A 9,617-nucleotide genomic window follows, 5' to 3' on the forward strand; every position below is an offset into this window, starting at 1 on the left:
GGTCGAGTGAGGACTTGCTTGAACTCGAAATAAGGTAGCCCTTGGGCTTTGTAGTCGAGTGAGGATTTGCTCTGAATCGAAATAAGAAAAGCCCTTAGGATTAGTAGTCGAATGAGAATTGCTCGAATTTGAAATAAGAACAGCCCTTAGGTTTAGTGGTCGAGTGAGGATTTACTCGAACTCGAAATAAGGTAGCCCTTGGGCTTTATAGTCGAGTGAGAATGATTTCTCGAACTCGAATTAATGGCAAACCTTGGGCTCGATAGATAGACCCTGAGTGAGCATGGTTGCTCGAACTCGAGGTAGGGTAGCCTTCAGGCTTTATAGTCGAGTGAGGATTTGCTCGGAATCGAAATAAGAATAGCCCTTAGGCTTAGTGGTCGAGTGAGGACTTGCTCGAACTCCAAATAAGGTAGCCCTTTGTCTTTGTAGTCGAGTGAGAATGATTTTTTGAACTCGAATTAATGGAAGCCTTTAGGATTAAGTGGAGCTTGATCTCGTTGATTTTTCGATTAGTAGTCCCGATTTATGGGATAATTTTTCAAACTCCGGTCATGGTCGGCCCTTGAGCCTGTTTGCATAATAGATCATGAAATAGAAGAATCTCTCCGAGATAAGAGATATCGGTAAAGAAGAAATTTTTCTTTACAAGTTATTATACATGTGTTCATGTTTTGTGCCAGGGCTCGAGCAAACTACACGGGCATGGTTCGTTTTGACCATTTGTCCCTTACATTTTTTCCTATCAAAACCTTGTTGCCATGAAGTAACTTTCTTGCATCAAACTTTAGTATATTCGAGGGTAATGCCGCCCAGTATTGGAAGTTGATTGTAAAGAGGCCTCGGATACTGTTGAACTGTTCTAAGTTAGCACGATCAATGGTTGCCTCATTAAAAACCTTGACGAAAAACCCATTTGGGTTAAAACCGGTCTAAGGGAAAATGAGTGCAATGCGTGCTTTCAGACCTAAAGGTTTCGGGTTGAATAATCCATCCCTGTTTCTGGTTGAACATCTGTAAGGGTTAGTTTCAAAATATAAATGAGCATGGGAGGGTCGTACCTTAGCAATAATATCGATTTAGGTGTGAAACGTTCCAATTGCTCGGTAGTTGTTTGCCGTTTATCATGCCGATCTTGTAGGACCCCTTTCCGATGATTTCGAGGACCTGATATGGTCCTTCCCAGTTCGAACCCAGTTTTCCTACATTCAGATTTCGGGTGTTGGGAGTGACTTTCCTTAGTTCCATGTCCCTAATTTTAAAATATCGAAGATTGGTTCTTCGATTATAGTATCTTTTGATCCGCTGCTTTTGAGCGGCCAATCAGACGAGAGCGACCTCTCGTCTTTCATCCAATAATTCTAGGCTCGTGTTCATGGTCTCGTTATTTGACTCCTTTGTTGCATATCAAAACCTGATGCTAGGTTCTTTGACCTCAACCGGGATCAAAGCTTCGGCGCCATAGACCAACGAGAATGGCGTTGCTCCGGTACTGGATTTCAATGTTGTGCGATATGCCCATAGGACCTCGAGAAGTATTTCTTTCCATTTCCCTTTGGCGTTAGTCAATCTCTTCTTAAGATTTCGGATGATGGTTTTGTTGGTCGATTTGGCTTGTCCGTTTCCGCTGAGATGGTACAGTGTGTTGATAGGATCCTTTTGATCTTGTGATCCTCGAGAAATTTAGTTATTTTGCTGCCGATGGATTGTTTTTCATTATCACATACAATCTCGGCTGATACCCCAAATCTACATATGATGTGGTCCCAAATAAAGTCTATCATTTCCTTTTCTCTGACTTTCTCGAAAGCTTGTTCTTCAACCCATTTAGAAAAATAATCAGTCATAAATAAAATAAGCTGAGCTTTACCTGGGACTGATGGGAGGGGGCCGGCGATGTCCATCCCACATTTCATGAAATGCCTTAGAGATAGGACCGAATAGAGTAGCTACCCGGGTTGAGGAATCACAGGCGCATTTCTTTGGTATTTGTCGTATATTTAAATGAACTCCTTCGCATCTTTGCTCATATCAGTCTAATAATACCCTGCTCTGATCATTTTGCGGACCAGCGAATCGGCACCAGAATGGTTTCTACAAGTGCCCTCGTGAATTTCCCATAGTATGTAATCGGTATCTCCTGGTCCCAAACATATTGCCAATGGTCCATCAAAAGTCCTTCTGAATAGTGTTTCGTCTTCGGATAGGGTGAATCGTGCTGCCTTTGTGCGCAAAGCTCTCGATTCTTTTGGATCTGATGGAAGCTTCCCATTCTTGAAGTACTCTATATATTGGTTTCTCCAATCCTAGGTTAGACTTGTGAAATTTATCTCGGCGTGACCTTCTTCGATCACCGATTGTATGAGTTGTACGACAGTCCCCGAGTTGAGTTCGTCATCTTCGAACAATGAACCTAAATTCGCAAGAGGTCGGCCTCGCTGTTCTGTTTTCGGGGTACATGTTACAAAGTCCATTCTTTAAATTAATGTAGAGTCACCTGTAATTTATCCAAGTATCTTTGCATTCGATTTTCTCGGACTTCAAAAGTCTCGTTAACTTGGTTTACTACGAGGAGAGAATCACACTTAGCTTCTATGATCTCTGCTCCCAAGCCTCTAGCTAGTTCGAGACCTGCAATCATGGACTCATACTCGGCCTCATTGTTAGTCAATTTTATAGTTCTGATAGACTGTCTAACTACATTACCTGTGGGTGATTTTAGTACGTTTCCCAGTCCGGACCCCTTCGTGTTCGAGGTACCGTCGGTAAAGAGGATCCAGACTCCCAAAGAGGTACCCGATTTTATGAGTAGCTCTCTTCCAATATCGGGCACGAGGGTTGGCGAAAAGTCTGCCATGAAATCTGCCAAGATTTGAGACTTGATAGCGGTTCGGGGTCGATACTCGATATCGTACCCACTTTCTATGGCCCATTTGGTCAATTGACCCGAAAGCTCGGGTTTGCTCAAAATGTTTTGAAGAGGATAAATTGTTACAACATCTATCGGATGAGATTGGAAATATGGTTTTAATTTCCCAGAGGTGCTTATAAAGCAAGCGCTAATTTTTCTAAGTATGGATATCTAGTTTCGGCCTAGCCTATGGTCCAACTGATATAATAAATAAAGAATTATGTACTTCGTTCTTCTCGAACCAGGACTCCACTTACCGCTATCTCCGAGATTACAAGTAAAGTTGTTCGTCCACTTTTAGGGTGTGAAGCAGAGAAGGGCTCGATAAATACAGTTTTAGTTCATCCAAAGCGTGCTGGCATTCCGAAGTCCATGCAAAGTTCCTTTTCTTCTTAAGCAGTGAGAAAAATCAGTGGCTCCTATCTGAGGATCTCGAAATGAATAGTCCCAAGGCGGCTATTCTCCCCGTTAACCTTTGTACGACCTTCACATTATCTGCTACCGTGATGTCCTCGATAGCTTTGATTTTATCGGGGTTGATTTCAATTCCTCGATTGGACACCATGAAACCAAGAATCTTGCCCGAGCCCACCCCGAATGCATATTTTTCGGGGTTGAGCTTCATATTGTACTTCTTAAATACGTCAAAAGTTTCCTGCAAATGCTTTAAATGGTCCTCTGCTCACAGGGACTTAACTAACATGTCATAAATATAAACTTCCATTGATTTTTCTATTTGTTTTTCGAACATTCGATTTACTAAGCATTGACAAGTTGCACCAATATTTTTTAGACAGGATGGCATTACTTTATAACAATAAGTACCGTACTTAGTGACAAACGGGGTCTTTTCTTGATCCTCCGGGTTTATTCATTTTTGGTTGTATCCAGAGTAGGCATCGAGAAAACTGAGAGTCTCATGGCCGGCCGTGGCATTGATCCTACAATCGATACTAGGCAAAGGAAAGGAATTCTTAGGGCATGATTTGTTCAAGTCTTTATAATCTGCACACATTCTAAGTTTGTTTCCTTTCTTAGGGATAAGCACCGCATTTGCTAGTCATTGGGGGTATTTAACTTCTCGAATGGATCCTATTTTAAGAAGTTTGGTTACCTCATCCTTTTTTGCTTTATCGGACGGAATTTTGGATCCAAGCTCAGTCTATGAGTGGCTATCTCCAGTGGGATCCCTGTTATGTCGAGATAGGAATAAGCGAAATAGCTCTTATTAGCTATAAGAAATTGAAAAAGCTTTTTCCTGAGCTCGGGATCTAACCCCGTGCCCAAGTATAACTTTCGCTCGGGAAGATGTTTGACTAGTGTGATTTGCTCTAGTTCTTCGTCCGTTGACTGGGTAGCGTCAATATCATTGAGGACCACAAAGGATCGAGGGATCCCATAGTCATCGTCTTCGTCATTCTTCCAATTCTCTAGTTGGGTCGAAGCTGGCGTTTGTGATTGCTATTTAGTATCTTGTTCCTCCTTCGAACCTGATCCCTTTGTCGATGATAGTGTAGATATCGGAATCACCTCATCGATGGAAAACATTTCTTTTGCGGCCGGTTGCTCTTCGTAGACTATTTTAACTCCCTTCAATGTTGGGAATTTCAGAACCTGATGGAGGGTCGAGGGTACATCTCTCATATTGTGGATCCCCGGCCTTCCAAAAAGAGCATTATACCTCATGTCGCCTTGGATCATGTGGAACTTTGTTTCTTGGATGGTGCCGGCCACGTTTATTGGCAGTATTATCTCGCCCTTAGTAGTTTCACATGCCATATTGAATCTGTTTAGAACCATGGTTGCGGGCACGACCTGGTCCTGTAGACCGAGCTACTCTACGACCTTTGATATAATAATGTTGGCCGAACTACCTGGACTAATTAACACACGCTTAACTTGAGTTTTATTCATAAGTACATATATTACCAGTGCATCATTATGGGGTTGCATGATTCCTTCTTCGTCTTCATTACTAAAGGACAAAGTTCCTTTATGTGTGTAATCTTGAGGCCGAGATCGCTTCTCTCTTTCAACTGACATCTTAGTACTTTTAAGCGCCGGCCCTTGGGGGATATCGATCCCACTGATGATCATGTGGATGATGTGTTGTGGCTCTTCTTGTTCGTTTTGTCTCCTGAAATCCCTATTTTTGAAATGGTTTTTGGCCCCGTCACTTACAATTTCTCGAAGGTTCCCTTTATTGAATAACTGGGATACCTCCTCTCTCAATTGCCCGCAATCTTCCGTTCTGTGGCCATGAGTGCTATGATATTTGCACATTTGATTCCTCTGGGCTGGAACGGTCTGCAGAGGTTGAGGCCATTTAGTATATTTGATACGTCCGATAACTGATACGATGGCAGATGCATCGATATTGAAGTTATATTCCGATAACCGCGGTGTTTCCATAGGTCCAGTATGTCTGTCAAACCTTTTCTTGTTCATTAGCTCCCGAGACCCTTGGCCTCGATCGCTTCTTTTATTTCTTTGTACGAGGTTACGTCTTGGTTTGTTACCCCTATAATCTCTACTATACGGCCGGTATCGGTCCTTGATCGGCCTTTGTTCTCCGTTGATGTCCCTTTTAGTAATGGACCCAGAACCCAACTGGTCATTTTTGACTCTAACCTTCGATTGATACCGATTGTGAACATCGGCGCAAGTAACAACTGGGTACTCGATCAGGTTCTGCTTCAACCGTCGTGAAGCTATCGAGCTTCGTTCGTTCAGACCTTGAGTTAAAGCTTGAACAACCCAATCGTCTGTGACTGGTGGTAGGTCCATTTGTTCCATTTGGAAACGAGATACGAATTCTCTCAGCATCTCGTTATCCTTTTGTATTACCTTGAAAGAGTCCGACTTCCTGGTTTTGACCTTTATAGCTCCAACGTGTGCTTTTACGAAAGAATTTGCAAGCATAGCAAAAGAATTGATAGAGTTAGACGGTAAATTATGATACCATATCATTGCTCCCTTTGACTGGGTTTCACTGAATGTTTTCAATAACACAGATTCGATCTCGTCGTCCTCTAGATCGTTCCCTTTAATGGCACATGAGTAAGAGGTGACGTGTTCGTTGGGGTTAGTTGTTCCATTATACTTGGGAATTTAGAGAATGCAGAACTTCTTGGGGATCGGTTTCGGAGCTGCGCTCGGGGGGAAAAGCTTTTGTACGAATTTTTTGGAATCCAATCCTTTCAATATCGGTGGTGCCCCCGTGATCTGGTCAACCCTGGAGTTATACGTTTCCATTTTTTTTGTCATTTCTTCAATCCTCCTTTCCCCTGACTCTATTCGTTTTGTCAGTTCCTCGGGCATCTTAACGATTTCGGGATTAGTTCCCGATTCTTGCTCATTCGACCTCACTACAGCTGGCCCCATTTTGTGGGTGACTTCTTGGGGTGGACTGGGCTCGAGGCTGGTCGGTGCCTGGGTTTGACTCTGTAACTGGGCTATTGCTGCTTGTTGAGCTTGCAACATTTCAAAAATCATACTCAAGCAGATTCTGTTTTCCTCTGCGTTTTGGGTATTTCGAGCTGCAGACCGAGTTTCACTTTGAATGCTATTTTAAGGGTCGGAACGTTGGTTTGCCTCGATGGCCACATGTGAATTAATGTCTATTGGCTCTTCGACCCGAGCTCCAACGGGATTGACAAGTGGCCTTTTGCCCCCGTGCGTTAAGTTATTGTTTTCATCTTGAATGCCAGCTTCGTTGTCGATAGGTAGGGCCATTAATTGAGAATTCATCGTTTTTCAACCTGAAATCAAAGACACTTCCAAGAGTAAATGTAAAATAGATTGTTTCATAGAGATTCGTACCAAATAACCATTATTATCCTCAACCCCACGGTGGGCGCCAAACTGTTTACCCAAAAAACAGATAGAGTTGAATTTATACGTAGTTCTAAGGATAAGTAGTGTAGCTTGGTACAAATCAGAAAAGTAAGTAGAAAAATATCAAATATTGACTATAAAGATAAAAATAAAATACAAACCAAACTGAGTAGAAAATAATTTATGAACAAGCAAGATGAATCAATGTACAAGGCTTACAAAAGGATAATTTCTCCTCTATCTATATGTGAATATCAATAATCTTTTCAATAAGGGAGTGTGTAGATGCCTCAATGTTCAATTGCTTTTTACAGAAATGATAGCCACTCTTTAATAGTGGAGGGATCCTACTTTGGATATAATAAAAAAATACATAGTGGGGATCCCGTGATAGATTAGTTAATTTAGCTTTTCCTTAATTCCCGTCGAGATTCTCCCCCCAAGTGCGGCTACAGCGACTCTTGTCTCTTAGCTCGATCTTGATATTGGTCGATCTCCAGATTTCGAGCTAGATACTGACTCGAGCTCAATATTGACTTGGGCTCGGTATTGACTCGGGCTCGGATCTTGCATTCAATAACACCACTTCACGTCAGAGTTCGATTTAGACTTGAGCTCGATAATGATTTCGAGCTCGGTATTGATCGATTCCTGAATCTTGAGCTTGGTAACCTGGTTTCAGATCTCATCTCGGTATTATGAAAATGACCCTTGATCCATTATGTTCCAATCTTGACTAATTGCATGAAGAGCAAAACTGGTTTTGACCGTATATAATTTCCTACCACTACAACGAAATCACCTATCATAGCCATCACCGCGACCACTATCTCATGCAACCATCACCGCATTACCTTCACTAGGGATGTACAAGAACCGGGTTGGTTTGGTTTTTATCAAAACCAAACCAAGCCAAATATATCGATTTGGATTTTATCAGTTTTGTCGTTTTTCCGGATATTTTTGTTACATGAGAATTATTTCAATCTTACTTTGTTAAAGTTATAGACAAATTTTATGATAAGTGAATAAATGTTTTGTAAAAATTTAAAAAAACTTACAAATATATAATTTATTAAAATATTATTATGTGAGAAATGTTTTAGTAATACATGATAGTTATTTTCTTAGTTGTTTGATAATAATTTTTCGTTGATCGATGTAAGCTTTCAAGGTTAACCCAATTTAATAATTATGCTTAAAAATTAATGTGAAACCTAAATAATGATATGTTCTATTTAATTTTTAAATTATCGAAATACCATTTCAAATTCGAAAAAGGTATAAGAATTTAACAGATCTTGACATATGAATCTCAAAGAACAAAGAGGCTCACGCATTTCAATAATACTTGATAAGAAAGTGATGATACAACCCATTATTTATAGTAAATAAAAATGGATGTATTTCATAGTTGGATAAAATTACATCCCATGAGAGAATTCTAAATATTTCTTGATATCTTTTATAAAAATTTCTATAAAATATTAAAAGTATATATAAAAATTATATATTTATATCTCGGTTTAATTCGGATTTTTTTACTCAATACCAAACCGAACCAAACCAAATTTAATCGGGGGTTTTAATCGATTTGATTTGACTTTTTTGGTTTGATGCAGTTTTTCAGTTCGGTTTCAACACCCCTAACCTTCACCACTAATCACAATTAACTACCAACCACCTCTACCATCAACCTCCATCGGATAATCATCACCAGCTAATGAACCAGCCAACCACTTGTATTACTAACTATTTCCACCGGTAACTTTTGCCGCTAGTTATTACTCCACCACAACTGAGAGTGGAAGGGCAAAGGGGTGAATTGCAACTTAATTGATTTAAAGTATTCAAATGATCTTTTGGGAAAATTGACGTTTAGTCAAATGAAAACATCTCTTATGACACTTCATAAATTCTTTAATATCTTTATTAATGTCTTTTCCACTAGTGTTAACTGTAGGAAATGTTCTTAAAAGCACTTGTGTCCTATTCATTTTAAAATTAAACCCTGTATTATGATTCGATACACTATTTCTTGTCATGATTTTCTTCATGTAACACGAAATTTGTGATGCAGACAATACATGCAAGTGTAGAAATCCTGGCACTAATTATATTGACGAGCAAATGGACGATTTACCCAATGCTATATTCGCATGGAAAGAAAAGAGAAACCGACAATATTTATTCCCTTCTCTTTTTAGTATCGGTATTCGTATTGATGTCAGACTAAATTCGAATTTGTGTCGAAAGTTTTTATCATTAGAGGGTAAACTATTCCTAACAAAGACAATTACATGCCCGGGGCTCAAACCCAATATTCATTCCTTTCAAAGAGGCTTGACTGCTGAATTCAAAGCAATTTGTGTATCTTTCATTAATCATGAAGCACGAAAAAAAAACGTGACTGTTATATGTACCTTTTTAAATTCTCAAATTATATGTTGAAAAAGTTTCCCTTAATATCTTTTATAGAAAATGTCATAGCTTAAGCGTATAAGACCTATTATTCATTTTTTGGTTCAATAAACATTAATTACAGATTTGGGAGTTTGGGGGGGGGGGGGGGGGGTTTCTTTTTAGTGCTTGTGCTTTAATTTATCGGCTTTATGCACGTCAATTCTTCAAAAATGATTTAGTACCAATTTTACTGTATAATATTCCATCAGTTTTCTTTTAAATTAGTCCGTATTTGACTTTAGTGGCGGCTAAACTGTTCGCCAACTTAAGCTTGTGTTTTCACATTTTTCTTCACATTTACAATTTTGATCCGAAAAATTGGTAAAAAACTATCACTATTTTTTTACTTTTTTGTCTGCGAACACATGATAGCATCATATTAATTTTCTACGTACTATGATAACAT

Source organism: Nicotiana tabacum, chromosome 15, assembly GCF_000715075.1.
Source record: "Nicotiana tabacum cultivar K326 chromosome 15, ASM71507v2, whole genome shotgun sequence".
NCBI lineage: Eukaryota > Viridiplantae > Streptophyta > Magnoliopsida > Solanales > Solanaceae > Nicotiana > Nicotiana tabacum.